Source organism: Lepidochelys olivacea, assembly GCF_965140295.1.
Source record: "Lepidochelys olivacea isolate rLepOli2 genome assembly, chromosome: 2".
Taxonomy (NCBI): domain Eukaryota; kingdom Metazoa; phylum Chordata; order Testudines; family Cheloniidae; genus Lepidochelys; species Lepidochelys olivacea.
This window is the reverse complement of record NC_140412.1, coordinates 79,299,794-79,316,316: the sequence shown is the minus strand read 5'-3', so window position 1 is coordinate 79,316,316 and position 16,523 is coordinate 79,299,794. Positions and strand designations below refer to the sequence as shown.

At 40.2% G+C, this 16,523-nt stretch overlaps 1 long non-coding RNA gene across 2 annotated transcripts in view; it reads left to right on the top strand.

Moving 5' to 3' along the window:
• The first annotated feature begins 1,411 nt into the window (after nucleotides 1-1,411).
• Nucleotides 1,412-16,523, top strand: part of LOC311516241 — a 32,294-nt gene continuing 17,182 nt past the window's right edge. For both annotated transcript variants that reach the window (XR_014710365.1, XR_014710366.1), the window contains exon 1: nucleotides 1,412-1,664. This is a non-coding gene — a long non-coding RNA (uncharacterized lncRNA). The remainder of the gene's footprint in view (nucleotides 1,665-16,523) is intronic.

The window sequence follows — 16,523 nt, the reverse complement described above, 5'->3', positions numbered from 1 at the left end:
GCTATCAAATGACTTCGGGAAAGAAAAATAAAACCACATTTAGTTCTCCCCTCCCTCCCCATTCTTCAGACCCTCAAGTGCAAACTGTGCTTCATGGTCTGAGGTGCCTCCACATCCTTGTTTGGTTGGGGTTTTTTTAAGCTAAGAAAATGGTCAAGAACAGCAATTTCTTGAATGTAGCTTTATTTTTTTCTTTGTTAAAATGAGCAATATAGTTTTAGGTCAAGGATTGTAGTGAATACTTTCTAATTCTGAGAAGCGGTACATTCTGAGTCCTCCAAACATAAACTGGTGGTGGTCCTGTGGCACTGGAATAAAACGGTGCTTGAAAAAAGCCCCATTTGGAAATATTTCTCCACTATCCCAACTACGCTTCCAGGTGAAACAAGGAACAATTTAGTATTTAACCAAGATTATTCACACCAAGTTCTCTCCCCCATCCCCATCTCCAGCCTCAAGCAGGAATAAAGAACAATGAAGTATTTCAGACTGGTTATCAAAGTGGGAGATGTGCATTAAGGTCTTTTACGTAAGTTTTGGCCTTGGAATGTTAAATTCACATATCACTGTAACATAAGGTTCACAGTGAATTTTTCTGCAGTGAGACAGTTAAAACCTCACAATTACAATTACATAATGGGCCTGGTTTTCCTCTTACACTAGTATCAATCAGGAATGACTCCAGTGTAAAATTATTAGTCGTCAGAGCAGAATCAGGTCCAGTGTATTCAGTGTCTATCGCAGGTGCTAATTTCATACTACCATGTCAAATTTGGCATGCATGACTAAGAGTACTGCAGTGTCCTGAGGCCTTTCTGCAAAACTATGCATGAGCATGGCCCATCAGTTATACACTATTTCCTGCAGAGTCATTAGGTTAGAGTCCTAGTTAACAAAATTGGGTTTACTGATCAACTCAGACTTTCTTGGCCTGAGACAAGGGAATTTAGATGGGAACACCAGTTTTTTCTATGGGACATGCGGTTAACAAAAGAGTCAGTACTATAGATTTCCCCCTCTTTGATCCCTTCATTTCTGGAGTAACATGAATGACAACTCCCCAAGCTTCAGAAAAAAAAAAATAAGTATTTCTAGAACTGACATTTTCAAGGACCAGTGAATTAGTGAATCACCCGTTATTGGCATTGATGTATTGTTTCCCTAATTGCTATGTTTGAGAAGATATTTCTAGAAATGGCAATTCAGCATGGGAAAGGACATGACATTATTGGGGCATTAAGTCAGAGGTGAGAAAACCAAATAGCAAGTGGGTGGATAATCTGGATACCTTACATTCAACATCACAGAGCTGCAAGATTAGTGGAGCTTTGGTGCTCTCAATGGTAGCAGTAATACTAACTTCTTATTTTTGTGCATTAAGTATCGGCCAGGATTAACACAAAGGCCATAACTGAGGCCTTTAAAACTCCTGGAACAGAGCCCAAGTTAGAGCTGAGAACCGCACAAGAAGCTGGTAGGGGAGTTAGTGGGGGAGAGGCAAAGAGGTTTGGTGTCAGTCAAACAGAAGAGGGCTTCTGAGAGATACAAAAATGAGGTCAACTGGCATCTGGAGGGAGACAGGAAAGGCCTTGTGGAATGATGAGAGTGCTTGCAAGCTGGAGTTTACTGGCTCATAGCTTCTCTCCAATGTGACGACAAACCAAGTAAGTTGCAGAAACTTGAATACATTTGAATTAGGACCTTGTCAAACTATATACTTAAACTGAATACTATATAGCTATTGTCTGGAGGTGTGCATGTATAGACAGAGTTAGTATATATGTATATATTAAATATATGAATGTGTAAAACATATGTATATACATATAACCATCTTTTTCTTGTATAAACATCTTACTGTGTCCATATGCATAATGCATGAATGCTAAAGAACATTTGGACCTCCAGACTCAGGAGCAGAGTGAATTTTCCATCTGTTCTTATAACAGGTCCTTTAAGAAAAATAAATAAATTAAAGCTGCACATTTGAAATGTTGTGGTTTCTTTAAACATAGCTGAGAAAAATGCCATTTTTTAATTTCATTTCTCTCCAGTGCATTATGTTGTGACAAGGCAGTCATGTTACATAGTGTAATAGGATGTGACTGATACCAAATGGTGTGTAAAAGATTTGATCTCCTCTCCTTGTACCATAAAGATGCTACAATATATGCAGCTGGATTTGGGGGTTTTGTCCTTCTTTAAATAGGAGCGAACAAAAGATGCTCAGTTTGATAGTCCTTTAACAGAACTGTGTTTAGAAGCATTGCAAATACCTCATTTAGACCCACTAATTCAAAAAGTAGCTTCACCTTTGAAATATGCACATATTCATATTTCATCCCACAAACTCATTGAGAACCGATTTCTATTAGGGCCTATAAAGTAGGGGTTTAGACACCTAATCATGTAACCCTATACTACCAGCTGCACCACATGGCTGGATATATATGCATGGTCATTGACCCACTAGCTTGACCCAGTTTGTTTCCAGTGTTGAGAAATAAAAGGGGAGGAGGAGAAAGGAGGATGGGGGGGGGGGCTGCTGGATGGAAGGAAATTTGTTTTAGTTCACACTTCATTCCTTAGCAAGGTTAACATTCTGCACATCCTGAATCCTGAGTGTTTGAGACAGACGTATTGTTTCACGATCATGGCAGACGCACCCACATCCACCATAAATGCATTTGCCAAGATTGATTTCATTCTCTGGTGTAAGTATACTGACTTTAATGGAGTTACACCAGAGACACTTTGGCCTATCAATTTTAATTGGACTGGGTAAACTAGGTCTGAGTAGACAGGTTAATTGGAGGTTCAGATCCTTACAAGGCCCTTTGTAAAAAGAAAAGCACTTTTACAATAAAGTAGACTATACTTACTGTAATAAAACAAATAATAAAAACCAAAACAGACTTCAAGAAATTTTATTGGTGGTCTGTACAAGACATCTCTGATGTTCAAAGATCAACACAACCAATTCAAATACATCACAGAGGGCTAAGTGAGAAGAAGGAAGACAGTGTATACACGGAAAAGATAAGGAGTGAGCTCAGGAAAAACCATGGGAGTTGCAGATGCACAAGAAACAAATTAAAACAAACATTACTCATTTGGGTAACAAGAATGTACAATTAAGTCATTAAGTCCACAGTATGCATCCGATGAAGTGAGCTGTAGCTCATGAAAGCTTGTGCTCAAATAAATTGGTTAGTCTCTAAGGTGCCACAAGTACTCCTTTTCTAATTAAGTCATAATATTTGCAGAATACTCCCTCAAATTTAAACAGGCTTAAATCCAAACAGTGGCAATAACTTTGTGTACATTTCAACAGTATCAATGGCATGCACTTCCAGTCACAGCATTAATACACAACTCTCAAAGTGAGCAAATAGTGAATACATGCTTTTTAAGATAGAAAATATCATATTGCTTTTATATAAATCCATGGCACGCCCACATCTTGAATACTGCGGGCAGATGTGATCACCTCATCTCAAAAAAGATATATTAGAATTGGAAAAAGTTCAGAAAAGGGCAACAAAAATAATTAGGGGTATGGAACGGCTGCCATATGAGGGGAGATAAATAGGACTGGAATTTTTCAACTTGGAAAAGAGATGAATAAGGGGGAATATGATTTAGGTCTATAAAATCATGACTGGTGTGGAGAAAGTAGATAAGAAGTGTTATTTACTCCTTCTCATAACACAAGAATGAGGAGTCCCCAAATGAAATTAGTAGACAGCAGGTTTAAAACAAACAAAACACAGTATTTTTTCACACAACGCACAGTCAACCTGTGGAACTCTTTGCCAGAGGATGTTGTGAGGGCCAACACTATAACAGGATTCAAAAAAGAACTAAATAATTTCATGGAGGATAGGTCCATCAGTGATTATTAACCAGGATGGGCAGCGATGGTGTTGCTAGCCTCTGTTTGCCTAAAGCTGGGAATGGGTGACAGAGGATAGATCACCTGATGATTACCTGTTCTGTTCATTCCCTCCGGGGCACCCGGCAGTGGTCACTGTCGGAAGGCAGGATACTGGGTTAGATGGACCTTTGGTCTGATGGAGTATGGCCTTTCTTATGTTTTAAATACAATTCCTTTGAAGAACAGGGAGCATATCTAAAGTGTTCAGGTTAATATATGCAATATGTCAAATTAGTATGTTAATAGATCAGTTCTAGAAGCGAGTACTTCAGATATATGCCATCATGTGCCAGCAATGCCCCTCTGCCATGTACATTGGTCAAACTGGACAGTCTCTACGTAAAAGAATAAATGGACACAAATCAGATGTCAAGAATTATAACATTCATAAACCAGTCGGAGAACACTTCAATCTCTCTGGTCACGCAATCACAGACATGAAGGTCGCTATCTTACAACAAAAAAACTTCAAATCCAGACTCCAGCGAGAAACTGCTGAATTGGAATTCATTTGCAAATTGGATACTATTAATTTAGGCTTAAATAGAGACTGGGAGTGGCTAAGTCATTATGCAAGGTAGCCTATTTCCCCTTGTTTTTTCCTACCTCCCCCCCCAGACGTTCTGGTTAAACTTGGATTTAAACTTGGAGAGTGGTCAGTTTGGATGAGCTATTGCCAGCAGGAGAGTGAGTTTGTGTGTGTATGGGGGTCGGGGGGTGAGAAAACCTGGATTTGTGCTGGAAATGGCCCACCTTGATTATCATGCACATTGTAGGGAGAGTGGTCACTTTGGATGGGCTATTACCAGCAGGAGAGTGAGTTTGTGGGGGGGGGGGGGGGCGGAGGGTGAGAAAACCTGGATTTGTGCTGGAAATGGCCCAACTTGATGATCACTTTAGATAAGCTATTACCAGCAGGAGAGTGAGTTTGTGTGTGTATGGGGGTGGGGGGGGGGTGAGAAAACCTGGATTTGTGCTGGAAATGGCCCACCTTGATTATCATGCACATTGTAGGGAGAGTGATCACTTTGGATAAGCTATTACCAGCAGGACAGTGGGGTAGGAGGAGGTATTGTTTCATGGTCTCTGTGTTGGATCATATTAAAGAAGTTCTGTATTAAAATCACAAATGAGTTTGATTCCCCAGAGTTTAAATTCCAGGGTATTACCAATTAAGAGGTCTCTTGGGTTTTGGTGCTGTTTCTCTCCCTCTATGTGTGAAACTTGCAAGCTGCTAATTGTGTTAGTACATTCTAAGACAGAGTCTGTTCTCAAAGCAATTCACAGAGAGAGAGACTCAAAGCAATACTCTAACAACAGAAACAGCACCCAGAGACTCCCCGCCCTTTTGTTGTATTAACAATTGTGATTAAAATAGAGATAGAGGATGTATGTGGATGGATGCTTGGTGTGGATAATAACTGAATGATCAGGGAGGTGCCAGCCTAAGAATCCAGTGTCCATCGGCTGAAGAAGGCGTCAATTGGAAATAACCAGAGGACCCCCCCCCCCCCCCCCGGAGGGCAGACTGGAATCCACCCAACAGCCTCAAGGATGGGAGAACCAAAGAACAAGATTACATCTTGGAGCCGTCAGGAATGTGCTATCTGCTGATTGATTCAGCAACAGCATGATGAAGCAATTCCCATAGACTGGCATAGGAAGAAATTCCTATAAAAATAGACTCTAAAAAGTGAGAACTTTGGGGTCTGATTCTGCAAACCAACTTCCAGGAGCATCAGATGAGCATCTGACAAGGCCCTGCTCCCTCCTCATGTCCAGGCCACCTGGCCAGTGACTTGGCATGAGCAACTCTAAGGCTGGTAACTATGATAACAACCTTGCAGAACCTGTGTGTGTGTGTGTGTGTGTGTGTTTGTATGAATGAATGTGAGAATAAATATGAGATTGAATGGAATGTTATAGCTATAACTAACTGCTTACTATGATTCTTTCTGTATTCACAATAAATGTGGTATTTTGCCTTTTTCCCTTTAATAAGATCCTGCTGGTTTTTATTTTATTGGTACAACATTTTGGTGGAGAATTGTGAAAGGGGGAATATTGGTAAAAAACCTCAGTTATTGTAAATATTGGTGTGCACACCGCCAGCTCTAGTGAGCTAGGCATTTCTATTAGGTTAACCAGACCTGCTGGCCTCCGAGAAGGTAGCAGGGGACCTGCTGGCCTCCGAGAAGGTAGCAGGAAAAACAGATTAAACCAGACCTGCTGGCCTCCGAGAAGGTAGCAGGGGACCTGCTGGCCTCCGAGAAGGTAGCAGGGAAAACAGATTAAACTAGACCTGCTGGCCTCCGAGAAGGTAGCAGGGAGAAACAGGTTAACCAGACCTGCTGGTCTCCGAGAAGGTAGCAGGGAGAAATAGGTTAACTGGACCTGCTGGCCTCTGGGAAGGTAGCAGGGGACCTGCTGGCCTCCGGGAAGGTAGCAGGGGAAAAACGCATAGATTAAGCTATGATTTCAGAATCTAGGCTGTGTCACTTGCTAAGTAATACCAGCAGTGACAAAGAGATTGAAATATCCATGTTAAGATGTTTAAAAGAAAACAGGGTAAGCCAGTACCAGAGGGAGGAATGGAGTCAGAAGGAACTCCAACCTCACCTTTTGTTAAAGAAATTACACCTTTTAAACAAATCCTTCAAAAATGTGGGCACAGTCCTTGGACTAAACAAGCCCTAGCTGATGTCTGCACTATTTCGGACCTAGAGGATAGATTGGCTCAGTATATCCTCATATACAAACCTTCTAGTGCTGCCAAAAGAGATGCAGCAGCAATTTGGTTGTTGTGGGAGGCATGTAAGGATTCTTCCCTCCGCTTGTCTTCATGTAAAGAGGAAAAGGCACAAACGGAAAAGGGAGCAGACAATTGGAAGGTGCTGGCTACAAATACCCAAAGCCAGATGAAAATAGTGAAAGAGGCACTCCAGGAATACAAAAAGAGTGAAAAAGTTAACTCTGCAGAGGCTGGAGGGAGGCAGGTAAAGGGGGAGAAGGTCCTATGTACGGCACCCCCAGGCATAATTACAAAGAGAAAAGAGAGTAAAAAAAAAAAAAAAGGTTAACTCTGCAGAGGCTGGAGGGAATTAAGCAGTTAAACTTTGTATTTCACCCAAACAACTTTTAACCGAAAATGTTAAAAAGGAAAAGTGTTAGAGCATTCTTGGTTTCTTTGCAGCCATTCTGAAAGAAAAATGGGCCCTTTTCCAAAGGAATGTCCGTAAATTAGCCAGGCAAAAATAAACTATCTGATTAAAATCATTTGACTGGACAATTTAGTCAAATTTGCTAAAAGAACATAAGAGGGTTCTATTGGAACTTAACTGCCTCAAATGTATCAAGGGAATGTAAGATGTAAAAAACAGAGCAGTGTGGAAGGGATGTTAAGGAAAAGAAAATGTGTATGTATCTGTCTGTGTGTGTGTAAATATGTAAAGTTCTAAGGACCAGTTAGTTTTGTTTTTGTTTTAAATAATGCCACTCAAAATCCATTTGACTCTTTAATTCAAAGTTGCAAAACTGACAGACCTTTTTGCTAGACACAGGTAATTAGTGTTGTTTGGCTTTGGGATTTGGCATTTAACCCTTAAAAGGTAACTCAATGCTTTACAAAATTTAAAATGTTTTTAAGTTGTGGCTGCAGCAGGGCAGTCAAAATCAGGAGAATATAAAAAAAAATATTTTGGATTCTTTTTGTTTGTTTTTTGTTTGTTTGTTTTTGTAACAAAATAGCAGATGAGAGTTATAGTAAAAAAAAAAAATTAAAAAAAGACAGTGCCTCTCTGAAGCAACAGCAGGGGTGAGGTGCACAAAACAAAAAGGAGCAATGTTAGAAACACTGAGTAATCAGACTGTCACTTTGATAAAGGTACATGAAAACTCTGTAAGCAAAAAAAGAAATAGTGACACCTTATGTAAAAATGGATCTGGATAATGTTATAGAAGTTAAACTATGGAAGGAATGTGCATTTGCCCCAGAACATGTGCAGGGTATATTGTAGAAGGGGCAAAAGAAATGCAAACATACCATGCTACTTAATTAAAATGCTATTAGGGCTCCAAAGGGAGCCACAATAGGTTGGGTTTTCTTTTTCAGATTGCTGTGTGTTTTGGAAGCAGAAGTTAAAAGTAATCAAAACTCTGGTGAAAGTTGATTGTGTCCCTTTTAAGATAGAGTCTCTGAGCTGCTGATGGCTTTAAATCCAAAAGCAGGAAGTTTCTGTGAAAATGCAAATGACCTAAATGATAAAGGAAGGAAAGAACTAGCAGCACAAAGGAGCTGCAGATAAAGGACATACCTGGTCAGCAAACAAATTGTCTAAATAAAAGGCATGGGATAACAAGATAATTTTAATACATTTAATGATAATAAGTATCCCTGTAACAACGTATAGTGTGTATGATTTTTGGAAAAATCCTTTAGGGTCATATGGTAATGATGCTTCTCAGTTATTACCTGTAAATAAAACTTAAAGCTTAACACAGCAGGAAAAACATTATAAACTTGGTCTGCTGTATAAGAAGGAAAACTCAGGGATTTAATGACTAAACAGTGGGATAATTTCCCCATAACCCTTAAAAGATAAAAGCCATTGAAACCTGGCCTGCCTATAGAACAAAAACAGGAAAATATGGGGGCAATTTCTCTGTTTTGCCTGCAATCAGCAAGGGTATTTGTAAAAGAAATATTTTAAGCAATAATCTGCCACCCCAAAAGGGGTAGAAACATGTTCTTTTTGTCTTTCAGAAAATCAGGAAAAGCTGCCAGCTGAAAAGCAACCCAATACCATGAATCTACTGTCACAATAGAAATTGTGTTCTGTGTTCTATGTTTTGTCTTGTGTTTTGTGTTGTTGCTCGCACTGTTGTGTGTTTAAAAAAAAAATACTGAAGACCTGCAGGAACTTAAAAATAAATTAAGCTTTCTGTCCCAGCTACAGGACAGCCTGATACAAAAACAAGTACATGCCAATGTAGACTTGGTCCAAATTGGTCTGGGTAACCTAAAAGGCCAATGGAATCTTTAGTAATGGCTTAATACTACCACATGGCTTATCCATAAGAAAAAAAAAATATTAGAAATAGGAAACTACACAGCCATAGCTATGGGATGCACTGAAATGCAGATACTTGCACTAGCTACTTTGGAACACAAAATGTTCTGGGTCATATTGGGAAATATTAAGGGTTTGATGCATTTGTTAAAAAAGAAAGAGATCATTGTTTGACGCCTATCAATATGAATGGATGCAATATGTTTCCACTATTGTAAACCAGACTTGTTAATGGGAGAAATTGTTGTCAAAATTGCACACCAACAGTCCCTGGAGGCAAAGGTATTGAAGGTTAACCCACTCCCCATATTACACATGGGATCCTTTTGGCTACCCTGGACCTTGAGCCAGTGGGCTGGGGAGGGAAGGAAGCTATTGGACACTAGAGGTTGTACCGAATGGACTCCTCAAAAGTGGGTGTGCCTCACCTTGCCTGTTGCCCCAGAACCTTGTAGTAAAGATACATCACTAGGATCATGTATGTGGCATGAATTGGAATCACAAACTCAAATTGCCTCACAGTACTTTCTCTTGAATAGGCTACATAGAAAGTGACACTGACGATTATAAATCTTAGTGTCAAAAGGGGGATTATGTTGGATCATATTAAAGAAGTTCTGTATTAAAATCACAAATGAGTTTGATTCCCCATAGTTTAAATTCCAGGGTATTACCAATTAAGAGGTCTCTTGGTTTTTGGTACTGTTTCTCTCGCTCTATGTGTGAAACTTGCAAGCTGCTAATTGTGTTAGTACATTCTAAGACAGAGTCTGTTCTCAAAGCAATTCACAGAGAGAGAGACTCAAAGCAATACTCTAACAACAGAAACAGCACCCAGAGACTCCCCACCCTTTTGTTGTATTAACCATTGTGATTAAAATAGAGATAGAGGATGTATGTGGATGGATGCTTGGTGTGGATAATAACTGAATGATCAGGGAGGTGCCAGCCTAAGAATCCAGTGTCCATCGGCTGAAGAAGGCGTCAATTGGAAATAACCAGAGGACCCCCCCCCCCCGGAGGGCAGACTGGAATCCACCCAACAGCCTCAAGGATGGGAGAACCAAAGAACAAGATTACATCTTGGAGCCGTCAGGAATGTGCTATCTGCTGATTGATTCAGCAACAGCATGATGAAGCAATTCCCATAGACTGGCATAGGAAGAAATTCCTATAAAAATAGACTCTAAAAAGTGAGAACTTTGGGGTCTGATTCTGCAAACCAACTTCCAGGAGCATCAGATGAGCATCTGACAAGGCCCTGCTCCCTCCTCATGTCCAGGCCACCTGGCCAGTGACTTGGCATGAGCAACTCTAAGGCTGGTAACTATGATAACAACCTTGCAGAACCTGTGTGTGTGTGTGTGTGTGTGTGTGTGTTTGTATGAATGAATGTGAGAATAAATATGAGATTGAATGGAATGTTATAGCTATAACTAACTGCTTACTATGATTCTTTCTGTATTCACAATAAATGTGGTATTTTGCCTTTTTCCCTTTAATAAGATCCTGCTGGTTTTTATTTTATTGGTACAACATCTGTGTGTATATAATGTCTTCTGCAGTTTCCACGGTATGCATCCGATGAAGTGAGCTGTAGCTCACGAAAGCTCATGCTCAAATAAATTGGTTAGTCTCTAAGGTGCCACAAGTACTCCTTTTCTTTTTGCGAATACAGACTAACATGGCTGTTACTCTGAAACCTGTACTTCAGATGGACACCTTCACAAGTACTTAGGTTTATCATCATGCTTACAAAATTCTAGAAAAGGTGCTAGAAAATCTGGTCTTTCCATCAGAAAAACATTGGAGTTGGACTCTAAGAAGCCATTCAAAATCCCTCATTCTAGTCCATAGTCAAAACTATGTAGTCTGAATGTGATATATGATAACAGATCTACACAATACATCATGCTGCTTTAGGAGAATGGGAGTTACTAAACTGGAACAAACCAAAGGTCCCACTAATACTGTATCCTATCTCTGATACAGCCTAGAGCTCATGTTTCAGAGGAAGGTAAATTAAACTATAACCCACATTTCAAAATACAAGCAGTTCAGCAGGTGAATAGTTACAAATTCAGCAGAGCTGCAAGGAAGGGGGCTATGTAAGTCATATTAACAATAACAGGCCAAATTTGCAGAGCTGTATGTGCACACACAGTTTAGGGTGTCAGTCTTTTGGACAAAAGCAGCTTTATGCTACTGTTCTGCTCCCATGCTCATCCAGTTACATTAGCTGCAAATGTTCCAGTGTCAGGCGGGGATCATACAGAACACAGTGACACACTGGCATGCCTCTTCCCCCACTTGGTGACCCTGACGCAGGTCAGGTGTCTGGGACCAGAAAATCCAGTTTGTCTCTCACCAGCACTCCTGTGTATCACAAAGGTATTACATCTATCCATGCTATGATGTATTATTATTCATTTGGCGCCCAAGCAGTACAGTGGCCTTTACAGAGTAGTAAAGTGGACAGAGTCCCAGGATGGCAGCCATAACACAACAAGTGTTAGTTACACTGAACAGCTAAGAAAAAAGGAGGAAGTTTATATAAGTTCCCTGGGTTAGGCGTGTACACGCTTTAATACATTTCACAAAGCCCTGGTCTACGCTACCAACTAATGTTGGTATAACTACGTCACTCAGGGCCATGGAAAATCCACACCCCTGAGCAATGTAGTTATATCAATCTAAACTCTGGTGTAGACAGTGTTATGTCGATGGAAGGGCTTCTCCCATCCATATAGCTACTGCCCGTCAGGGAGGTGGCGTACCTGCCCCAGAAGCTCTCCCTTAGGCATAAGTAACGTCTTCACTAAGCGCTACAGCGGTGCAGCTGCACTGCTGCAGTGTTGTAAGTGTGGACAAACCCACACTATCTCTCCCTCTCTGCCTGTGAGTTTGTTCTAGGGTTTCATTTTGGACAGTGACAAATGGAAAGCTGTTGGAAAGCTACTTTTAGCAGGACAAAGCTGTAAACTTTCTTAAAGTGTTTGTAGATTCCAGTGCAGGGCAAGGTCAAACAGGCTTGAGTTTTTCAAATATTTTTGGTTAAAGATTAATTAAAGGGCAATTGTGTACCTATTTGGTAGCTGTGTATTTATTTGGAATGTTAACTGCATCTTAAAACAGGAATAATAGAGGATTTCTTCATTCAAAGCTAATAAAACTTAGCTATTCAATATTCATACCTCGTTATCAGCCAGAATTATATAGTAGGACCTTGACTGATTGTAAAGCATGCAACTTGAACACAAATAGCATTATCAAAATGGGACTCTCGCATCAGACTCCTGAAGAGGACTATCAGGTTAATATGTAGATACTGTAAAGAGAGAAAAGATTACATTGCAGCATTTCCCAGATGTTATAATGCATGAGCTCAATTCAATTAAAATTCTTTCACAGCTTCCTAAGTGCAAAAAAAAGGAATCCAAGGCCACTGAAGCCATGAAAACTGGCTTCATATCTGGCTGGTTGGTTCAGCAAGAAATCAGTAGTCCCACAGAAAAACTTCCAAAAATGACTTGTATGGTGTGCCAAGAATCCAAAAGTTGCAGTGCTCTCTAGGAAGTGAAAAACACAGCCATACAAATTAAGAGTTGGCGAACTGCTTGGGTAAAATTAGAGCCAGTCTGAACCTTCATCTGTTCCTCACACTCTGCTTGAAACAATTTCAGAGTCAGACCTATTTGCACAAGGCCCTGCTACTGCTAGAGCTCCCTTCTTTTCTCTCCCTGAGGGCTCAGCTGCCTCCCCTTTCTTTCCTCTAACATGTAGGTCCCTCCCTCAGGCCCAGGCTGTTTTCTGAATTCTTTGAGTAGGACTTGGCTTCTTTCCTGCCAGGAGATCTGTCTGTAAACAACACAAATTAAAACCAACCAACCAACCCTCCCTCCCCCAAAAACAAACAAAAAACCATCAACCTGTATATTCTCTTATATAATTATTTCCACTCAACTTCCCAAACTGTCTGTCTGTCAATAGTCTCACGCCCTCTGGGGCATTCTTTCCTTTTATTCATGTCTTTGTGTTATTTCCTATGTAAAGTCCTTCCTGCCCCTGTTAACTAACCATTTTTAAATACACAAACTAGAGATTTGCCTGTCTGACTTATAAACTCAAACACAGATGTATAATGTAGAGAACTTCCCATGCCAATGGAGGGAATGGATGTGCCCTTTAGTCACCTGGAAAGAACTTGCCACTGGTCAGGGCAAAAATAGAAGAATGACTACAGAGAACATAAAGAACATGACACCTTTAAGGACAAATGGGAGAATAACCTTCTGGAACAATAGACAAATATCTGTATTACAGTACTTGTGGGGAGATCAGGATGCTTGCAGGTTCAAAGACTACTGTGCCTGAATGTATGTGGGGGAAGAATGGGCTTGAAAAGTTTCCATCAACAGTATTTTTTATGAAAAATTGGATTTTCAACAAAATGAATTTTTGTGTGTGGAAATTGTCCTCTTTCCATGGAAAAAGTCAAAATTAACCCCCAAAATGGCCCCCATTTTCCAAACAGCTCTAGTATGCTAAGCCATCCCATCCAGTCCAAAGAACCATGTTCAAAATAGCAAGGATCTGAGTCTGTGTCACTGGCAGTAATACTGTTATGCTATACAAAGCAGACGGGATCTTTTATAAGAGAGAAGGCAAATACACCATATTTATTGAAAATACAACAGTTAGCATATGCTTTTCAGTCATACACACAGTCCTGCCTGTTGATGTTTTAATAGTTACCAATCTGGAGTCTGGATCAATCTAGTGGCCAGCCAGATTGGTCGCAGAGGGGAGCCGGGCTTCGTTGGTCACGATCCGATGCTCCTAGAGTATTGGCAAGATGAACCCAAAATCCCTTGGCAAAGCACCCTATTCTTATAAAAAGAAAAGGAGTACTTGTGGCACGTTAGAGACTAACAAATTTATTTGAGCATAAGCTTTTGTGAGCTACAGCTCACTTCATCGGATGCATTCACAAAAGCTCACAAAAGCTTATGAGCTCACAAAAAGCTTATGCTCAAATAAATTGGTTAGTCTCTAACGTGCCACAAGTACTCCTTTTCTTTTTGCGAATACAGACTAACAGGGCTGCTACTCTGAAACCTATTCTTATAGTTTCTTTTCTCTGTTGAAGTCTATGGATTTTGCTGTGTCAGTTTGTGACAGGTTACTTCTTAATTGATGTTATCTTCTGATGTAAACATTCCAATACACTTCCGAGAAGGTTATCCTGTCCTGGTTCCAATTTAATCAATTGTCCTGTCTTTAGGGGTGCCAGCCTTCACCTCAGGGTCATCAATTTGCCCTTCCTTCATTATGGATGCGCATTGACGATTTTCTGGCATCCTTAAGACTCTTTACTCCTTTTTCCTTGACGATCTGGCTATAACAATGGCCTTCACACCGTATCTTTTCCTGATGCATACATTCCTCATTCACACAAACATTCTATTTACAGAGACCTTTGAGAATACAAAGTGTCAGTTTATTTTGAATCTCCTTAATATAGACACAATACAAGATCCTGTCTTTTACTTACTAAACCTTAAAAACAAAGACATGTATATTTAACTAGAGTGCCTAATTTGTAATACATAGAGGAAACCCTGGTAGACATTATAACTTAACCTAAAACAAAAGGGTGACCATACACAAACTAGAGATTCATAAGTCATAAGGATTGTTCTGGTCTGTCCCTGCCTTAACATCAGTACAGACACTGGCAGTCTTTCAGATGCATCCCTACCAATGTTCCAGGGGGTCATTCCTTTCTGCTATTCAAAAAGGGTGGCTAGTAAAATGAAATCAAGACATACATTAGTACCTCTATTCTTATAGTACAATTATAAAATCCCACTCCTACAATATAAATTAGGAGTAAACTCTATCAAGACAGTGGAGACAAACTGGTGTTAAGAGAAGAAACAGGTTGTTAGACTCCTTGAATCTATAGGTTCAAATCTCAGCAAGATATGCTCAGCCACTTATTCTTCTGAGTTGGGTAATAAAAGGAGTTCCACACAGCTTGCTGCAGTTTGTTCTTTCAGATGAGAGCTCAATGCCTAGGCCCTGCTGTCGGTTCTGGGTGGATGTTAAAAAATTCCATTGCACTTTTCATAAAGTTAAGGTTTTACCCTGGTGCCTTCCCTCATCCCACTTTGTTGTACTACATCCTCCTGCCCCTAAGGTGTCTGCATTTTAATAGTAAGCATACAGTTTGCAAAGTGCTTTGGGATTCTCTGGGATGGAGGCTGTTATCTAAGAGTAAAATATTATTACAACATGTATCTTAAAAGTCTCCCAAAAATGTAGACTGAAGGAACAGGGACATTTTTATGTGCTTGTATGAGTGAGTGGATGCTTGTTGACATGGCTACAGGAGAGATGTTAAATGTATTTCACCTAGCTGTAGGATGTCACAAGATATGTTACTCAGTTACCCAAGTTTCAGAGTAGCAGCCGTGTTAGTCTGTATCCGCAAAAAGAAAAGGAGGACTTGTGGCACCTTAGAGACTAACAAATTTATTTGAGCATAAGCTTTTGTGAGCTACAGCTCACTTCATCGGCTTCATTCAGTGGAAAATACAGTGGGGAGATTTATATACACAGAGAACATGAAACAATGGGTGTTACCATACACACTCTAACGAGAGTGATCAGGTAAGGTGAGTTATTACCAGCAGGAGAGTGGGGGGGGGGAACCTTTTGTAGTGATAATCAAGGTGGGCCATTTCCAGCAGTTGACAAGAACGTCTGAGGAACAGTGGGGAGTAGAGGGAGGGAATAAACATGGGGAAATAGTTTTACTTTGTGTAATGACCGATCCACTCCCAGTCTTTATTCAAGCCTAAGTTAATTGTATCCAGTTTGCAAATCAATTCCAATTCATCAGTCTCTCGTTGGAGTCTGTTTCTGAAGTTTTTTTGTTGAAGAATTGCCACTTTTAGGTCTGTAATCGTGTGACTAAAGAGATTGAAGTGTTCTCCGACTGGTTTTTGAATGTTGTAATTCTTGATGTCTGATTTGTGTCCATTTATTCTTTTACATAGAGACTGTCCAGTTTGGCCAATGTACATGGCAGAGGGGCATTGCTGGCACATGATGGCATATATCACATTGGTAGATGTGCAGGTGAACGAGCCTCTGATAGTGTGGCTGATGTGATTAGGCCCTATGATGGTGTCTTCTGAATAGATATGTGGACACAGTTGGCAATGGGCTTTGTTGCAAGGATAGGTTCAGGTTGAGGGGCTGTCTGTAAGCAGCACACAGACCATGCTGACAGTTTGTGCCACACATTCTCAAAGAAACTGCGGAACCACTTGATCAACATCCTATACAGCAAACAGGGAAAGATTAAGAATGAGCTCTCAAAACTGGATACTCTCATAAAAAAACAACCTTCCACACATACTTCCTCGTGGCTGGATTTTACAAAAACTAGACAAGCCATTTACAACACACACTTTGCTTCTCTACAAATGAAAAAGGACACTAACCTA